This window comes from Olea europaea, unplaced genomic scaffold, assembly GCF_002742605.1.
Source record: "Olea europaea var. sylvestris unplaced genomic scaffold, O_europaea_v1 scaffold773, whole genome shotgun sequence".
Lineage (NCBI taxonomy): Eukaryota > Viridiplantae > Streptophyta > Magnoliopsida > Lamiales > Oleaceae > Olea > Olea europaea.
Genome location: NW_019266149.1, coordinates 93,507 through 100,612, shown reverse-complemented (window position 1 = coordinate 100,612; position 7,106 = coordinate 93,507).

The window sequence follows — 7,106 nt, the reverse complement described above, 5'->3', positions numbered from 1 at the left end:
CTACTCCTACAAACTTCGTTCCACATGAAGAAAAATCGGAGAAATTCATTAGGGCTGATTTCTAGAGGTAGCAATAGAAGATGTTGTTCGATCTCACATCCTCAACCTGGCGAAATTTTTAAATGAAGATGCTCTCGTTATGCAAGAAGAGAAAAACTACAGAGCATCATTGATTTCTTTAGATGCTTGGAAACGTTCGGATTTCTTGTGCAAGAACTACATTCTGAATGGCTAGGACAACGTATTGTAGAACGTATATAGTTTCAAAAAATTTGCAAAGGAACTATGGGAGTCTTTGGAAAATAAGTACAAAACTGAAGACGCTGGATAGAAGTTCATTGTGGGAAAGTTCTTGGACTACAAAATGGTAGATTCAAAGATGGTCATCAGTCAGGTGCAAAAATTGTAGGTTATCATTCATGACATTCATGCAGAGAATATGTCTCTAAGTAAATCATTTCAATTGGTTGCAATCATCAAAAAACTTCTGTCCATGTGGAGAGACTTCAAAAATTATCTCAAGCACAAGCACAAACAGATGAACATTGAAGAGTTTGTGGTCCGAGAAAGGATTGAAGAAGATAATAGAATTCCAGACAAACGTGATGGGAATCAACCACTATAAACAAAGGCCAATGTGATGGAATCTAAAAACAATAAAAGCAAGAAGAGGAAGCACGCTATTGAACCTTCGAAGAAGAACGCAAAAAAGTTCAAAGGCAATTGCTACAACTGTGGAAAGGTAGGACATTGCTCTGTTGATTTCGCAAACCAAAGAAGCAAGCCCAAGCAAGTATCACAGAATCTGATACCATATGAAATGGCATATCTGATATGAATTTGTCAACCGTTGTCTTAAAATGCAATAACGTTGGAAATCCCATGGAATGATGGATTGATATAGGTTCAACCCGTCACATATGTGCTGATAAAGGGATGTTCACTTCCTATACTCCAACCGAGGGAGAGAAAATTGTTTATGGGGAACTTCTCAACTTCAAAAGTGGAAGGACAAGGCTAAGTCATATTGAAGATGACATCGGGAAAGGAACTTAGCCTCAATAATGTTCTTCACATGCCAAATATTCGTAAGAATTTAGTATCGGATTCTATGTTGAGCAAGAATGGCTTTAAGTTAGTCTTTATTTCGGATAAGTTGGTACTTACCAAGAATAACATGTATGTAGGAAAAGGCTATGTAAAAGATAGACTATTCAAAATGAATGTCCTAACACTTGTACCGAATAATTCAAGAAATAAAATATCATCTTCTCCTTATATTCTTGAGTTGTCTAATTTATGGCATCATAGATTAGGACATGCAAACCTCAATTCTATAAGGAAATTGATGAATTTAAGTTTACTTCCAAGTATGCATTTCAAGGAAGGAAAATACGAAATTTATGCAGGGGCAAAGTTGGCCAAAACACCATTTCATTCGGGTTGAACGAACCATGACACCTTTGAAACTTATTCACATTGATGTGTGTGACTTGAAGTTCATACAAACAAAATGTGGTAAAAAGTATTTCATCACATTCATAGATGATTGTATAAGATATTGTTATGTATACTTGTTGAAAAGTAAAGACGAAGCTTTGGAAGTGTTTAAACACTATTAAACTAAAGTTGAAAATCAACTTGGAAAATGAATAAAGATAATCTTAGTGATAGAGGTAGAGAATATGTTGCTCCATTTGAAGAGTTTTGTGCAAAATCTGGGATTATACATCAAACTACTACACCATATTCACCTTAATCCAACTGGGTTGCTGAACGTAAGAATCGAACCCTTAAGGAAATGATGAATGCAATGTTGACTAGCTCAAGCTTACCTCAAAACCTGTGGGGGAAGCTATTCTTTCTGTGAATCATATCCTTACTAAAATACCACATAAGAGTAAGGTCGAATCACCTTATGAGTTATGGAAAGGTCAAAAACCTTCCTCCAAACATCTAAAAGTGTAGGGGTATTTAGCAAATGTACAAATAACTAAGCCTAAACAAGTAAGTAATGGACCTAGTACAATTGATTGTGTCTTCATCGAATATGCAATAAATGGTAGTGCGTATCGATTTTTGGTCCATCAGTCCAAAGTACTTGATGTGCATGAAGGTACAATCATTAAATCAAAGAATACGATTTTCTTTGAAGACATCTTTTCTTGTAAGGAAAAGAAAAAAAGTTCACATAAATGAACTTATGACGAAGCTAATAAAGAAAATGGCAATCTTCAAGAAAATGAAAAACTAAGATGTAGTAAGAGGCAATGAATTCATAATACATTTGGTCCAAAATTCGTTACCAATCTACTAGAGAATGTTCCTAGGATGTTTAGTGAAGCAATATTCTTTCCTGAAGCCCTTTTTGGAAAGAAGTGATAAATAATGAAATTGAATCCATCATGAGCAACCACACTTGGGAATTGGTTGATCTTCCTCTAGGAAACAAAACTTTAGGCTGTAAGTGGATCTTCAAAAAGAAATTGAAGTCAGATGGATCAATATACAAATATAAGGCTAGATTAGTAGTCAAAGGATATAGACAAAAAGAAGGACTTAATTTTTTGATACCTATTTACCTGTAACAAAATCACATCTATCCGTGTCTTGATTGGAATCAAGATATTGCATAATCTTGAAATACATCAAATCTACGTCTCTAAATGGTGAATTAAAAGAAGAAATTTATATAGAACAATCTAAAAGGTTTGCTGCTCCTAGAAATGAAAAAAAGGTGTGTAAGCTTGTAAAGTCACTATATGGATTAAAACAAGCACCGCAACAATGGCATGAAAAGTTTGACAAAACTATGTTGTCGAATGGATTCAAAATCAATGAATGTGACAAGTGTGTCTACATTAAAAACATACCTAACAAATATGTGATCATATGCTTATATGTTGACGATACGCTAATTATGGAAAATAACTCGAAAGTTATTTCCTTAACTAAGAAAATGTTGATAAAACATTTTGATATAAAAGACATGAGAGTTGTAGATGTGATACTAGGTATCAAGATCTCTAAGACCATTGATGGTTTGTCATTGTCTCAATCACACTATATTGATACTATACTTAAAAAAATTTAATGCGTATAACGATAAACGGGTTAAGACACCAATTGATTTAAGTGTACATTTAGCCAAAAAGTACTGGTGATCTCGTGGCTCAATTAGAGTATTCACGCGTTATAGGTAGTTTGATGTACATTACCAACTGCACGTGTCCGGATATAGTATACATAGTCAACAAGTTGAGTAGGTTTACAAGTAATCCTAATACTGAACATTGGAAGGCGTTAAGTTGAGTTCTTAGATACTTAAGACACACAGTTGGATATGGATTACACTACTTAAGATATCCAACAGTGTTAGAAGGATATACCAATGCAAATTGGATATCTGACATAAAGGATTCAAGTCCACCAGTGGCTATGTGTTTACCATTAGAGATGGAGCCGTGTCCTGGAAGTCATCTAAGAAAACTTCTATAGCTCATTTTATGATGGAGTCTGAGTTTATTACATTAGATAAAGTCGTAGAAGAAGCTGGATGGCTTCGTAGTTTCCTTGAAGAAATTCCACGTTGGGAGAAATCGATTCCTGCGATTAACATTCATTGCGATAATCAATCGGGCAATTGCAAGGGCATAGAACAGTATGTATAATAGTAAATCTCGACATATATGTCGGAGATGCAATACCATTAAACAATTGATATCAGATGGTATAATCTCAATTCATTATGTTAAGTCAAAGGAGAACTTAGCAGATCCTTTAACAAAAGGATTAACAAGAGATCAAGTATACCATCTTTTAAAAGGAATGGGCCTAAAGCCTATCAAAAAGAATTACTACGACGAGAACCCGACCTTGTAAATTGGAGATTCCAAGATCTTGATTCAATGAGACAACAAAGTCATAAAAGGTTTGGAGTAAAACACTTACTCCCATTCCTAAAATCTAAAGTGCTATGATAACTGTGTGTAAGAATAAGTAGAAATTTTTAATGATTCCTATACCTTGGAGTAGAAAGGTAAGAGATCACCTTTATAAGTGTGAAGTGGGGCCGCTTCTACGAGAATTTGAGGATTAATTCTCTTAAAGAACTTATGAAACTATGAGTTGTCCAGGGCCAAAATGGACACAACCATGAGAACCGAAGTGGTAAGATAAGTTATGATGTTGATACAGCTGTTTTGATTTACACGAAAGGTTGAATAGTTCAAGACATCGCATTCACCAATTAGCCTCGTAAATTCGATTGCATTTGACTAAAGAAGGTTCAAACCCACAAGTTACCTATCTTGAAACTATGACTTGTCGCTTGTACTCCTATCTTAGAGTTTACATGTCATTTGCATTTTTTTTGTGCATATCGAAAAATTTCCATTCATGTGGCGGATTGATGGAATTGGTTTAAAATAATAAAAAAATTTGGTCAAGTATAACTTGGAAAAAGTACTCAGTGTCAAATTTAATCGAACATTCAAACTTGATCTGATGGTCAAATTATAAATATAAATAGACTAACTTATTCTACTCGACGAGTAGATCGTCGTAGTATATTTGAAAGGCAAAATCCAATTCCAGATTAATGAAAAATTGTGGTCCAAAATTGAAAAAGAGTGTAGTTGGCTGGAAAATCCAACAAACCGTCGCTCAAATGACGATCTAGCGAAGAGCAAACGATAAATTCTCTGTTATTGACGCTCGAGCAAGGGTCCGACAAAAAGCTAACGATGGCTAGCATTGCTTCTTTTCGAAAGGTTGCATGATTTGGCTCTCATCAATTCATCCACCACTCTTCATACTCTATAAATAGGACCCTTGGGACATCTTTTTTGACACACCAACGATATGCAATCATAAGCATTCATTCTTTCTTCTCTCTCAACTAAATTTTGCATAATTGTTGCATAAAATTCTGGTTTTCTTTCACTTGCATTAAGGAGTGCAAGACCATATTCTGGTTCATTGTTTCTTACATGTTGATGTGTTGCTCACACAAAAAGATAGTCGTTGTATTTTGAGAGTTGATTGCCATAATTCGTAGGCATCGTTGCGAGGCAAATTCGACTCAAAGACAAAGTGTTCAATTGTAACGCCCATAATAATAATAATAATAATAATAATAATAATAATAATAATAATAATAATAATAGAATGTAAACGTATTTATTATATAGATTTTTTTTTTTACGTTTTGAAAATCTGAGGACTAAAATGAAATAAGTTTTAAATTTATTTTTTTATTTGAGCGAAATAATAAAAATTTGATAGTACAAGTATAAATATATCCATATTGGGCTCGTTAGACGGTTCGTAAGTAATTATGCATATTAGGCTCGAGAAATAGTTATTTCAAATAATTTATGCTCATATTATTGATATTGGAAGATATTACCTAAATTTGTAATTAATTAAGTTAATACACATTTCTTCCACATCAATCACACGTGCACTAGTTGAATAAAAAAGTATTTCTCTTATATGGTAATGATTTGATGGAAAGATAAAATGGTTTGAATGGTTTCTTATATAATATATGATTGGGCAATTTTCTTGGCATAGTAGAAGGCAATTATTACTTTTCCTGCCAATGTGTCAGCTAACTTGTTTGAAATTGAATAAATTTGCCTTATTTGAGATACCGATATTGTAAAATTTTGGGGAAAACACGGTATTATGGTAGAGTCTAGGGCCTAGAAAAATTCATTTTCTCCGTTTCAGTTTAAAGTACCTTGTAAAAAAATAATAATCATTTTCCACCCCCAAAGAGAAAGCATAGATATGAGTTACCATGCTTGACTCCCAGTGGGCTGGGATCCCATCTATTATATTAAGACTTTGAGTGTACTCAACAAGCCCTAATATAATATTTGGGTAGATACTATTATCAATTGTATCTCCATACAACTCTCAGATCATTAAGCTAACAACTCTTTGTTTTCACACATCTTATGTGTTAGCTTAACATGCCTCTAAAATTTATCTCCTTGAGTGTACTCAACAAAAGATAAATTTTAGTTAAGTCAAACCCATCATTCAGAAATATCAAATATTTCATAGTGTCAAACATATCCCTAATGGACCAGCCTTGAGTGTACTCAACAAACTGGGACGATTTAGGATTCTCGTTTTTCACTATAATGATGGAAGGTGATTACGAATGTGAATTAATATTTTATTGAGGGGATTTGCATACAACTCCTAGATCATTAAGTTGACAACTCCTTGTCCTCACATATTTTATCATGTCTCTAAAATCTATCTCCTTGAGTGTACTCAACAAAAGATAAACTTTAGTTAAGTCGGACCCATCATTCAGAAACATCTGATATTTCATAGTGTCAGACATATCCATAATAGATCAGCCTTGAGTGTTCTCAACAAGCTAAGATCGATTTAGGACTCTGGGTTTTCACTATAATGATGGAGGACGAATGTAAAATGTGACTTAATATTTTATTGAGGTTCTTGTATGCTTAGGTCTCATCAATATCGATATAATCACATATATATAATTTATTATACATCCACTATAATAGTGTGGACGATAATGGACTTTTACTATCTAGTCTTCCCGGGCCATAAGGAAGACTAGTTGGTCAATTCCTAGGGGGTATAGCATTGAACAGTGTCAATGCACCATCTCCATGGTCTCCACCTCTTCTTATCTCTTCAATTAGTCCAATTCCAACATGTATCCTATACTAGTTGGCACGCAGGCCTAAATGAAATTGGACTCGCAGGCCCATAGTAACAATAATAATAACAACGGGCTCGCAGGCCCAAAATAATTAAGAGCTCGCAGGCCCATAAAACGACAAAATTAAAAATTAACCATTCAACACATCCATATGGTCGAGTCCATAATCGTCCACTAATAATACATTCATCACATAAATGTATACCTATATAATATCTAATATTATATGCAAATAAGTTTCAAGTTTCTAGCAATTAAGTCGTCTAAACTCTTTTAGACAAATGGATCGGATTAATTAAATAATTAATTAATCATATTAATCGATTATTTAATCAGCGGGAATATTTAATTAAAATCAAATTTTAATTAAATAACAAATTAGAGTCCAACT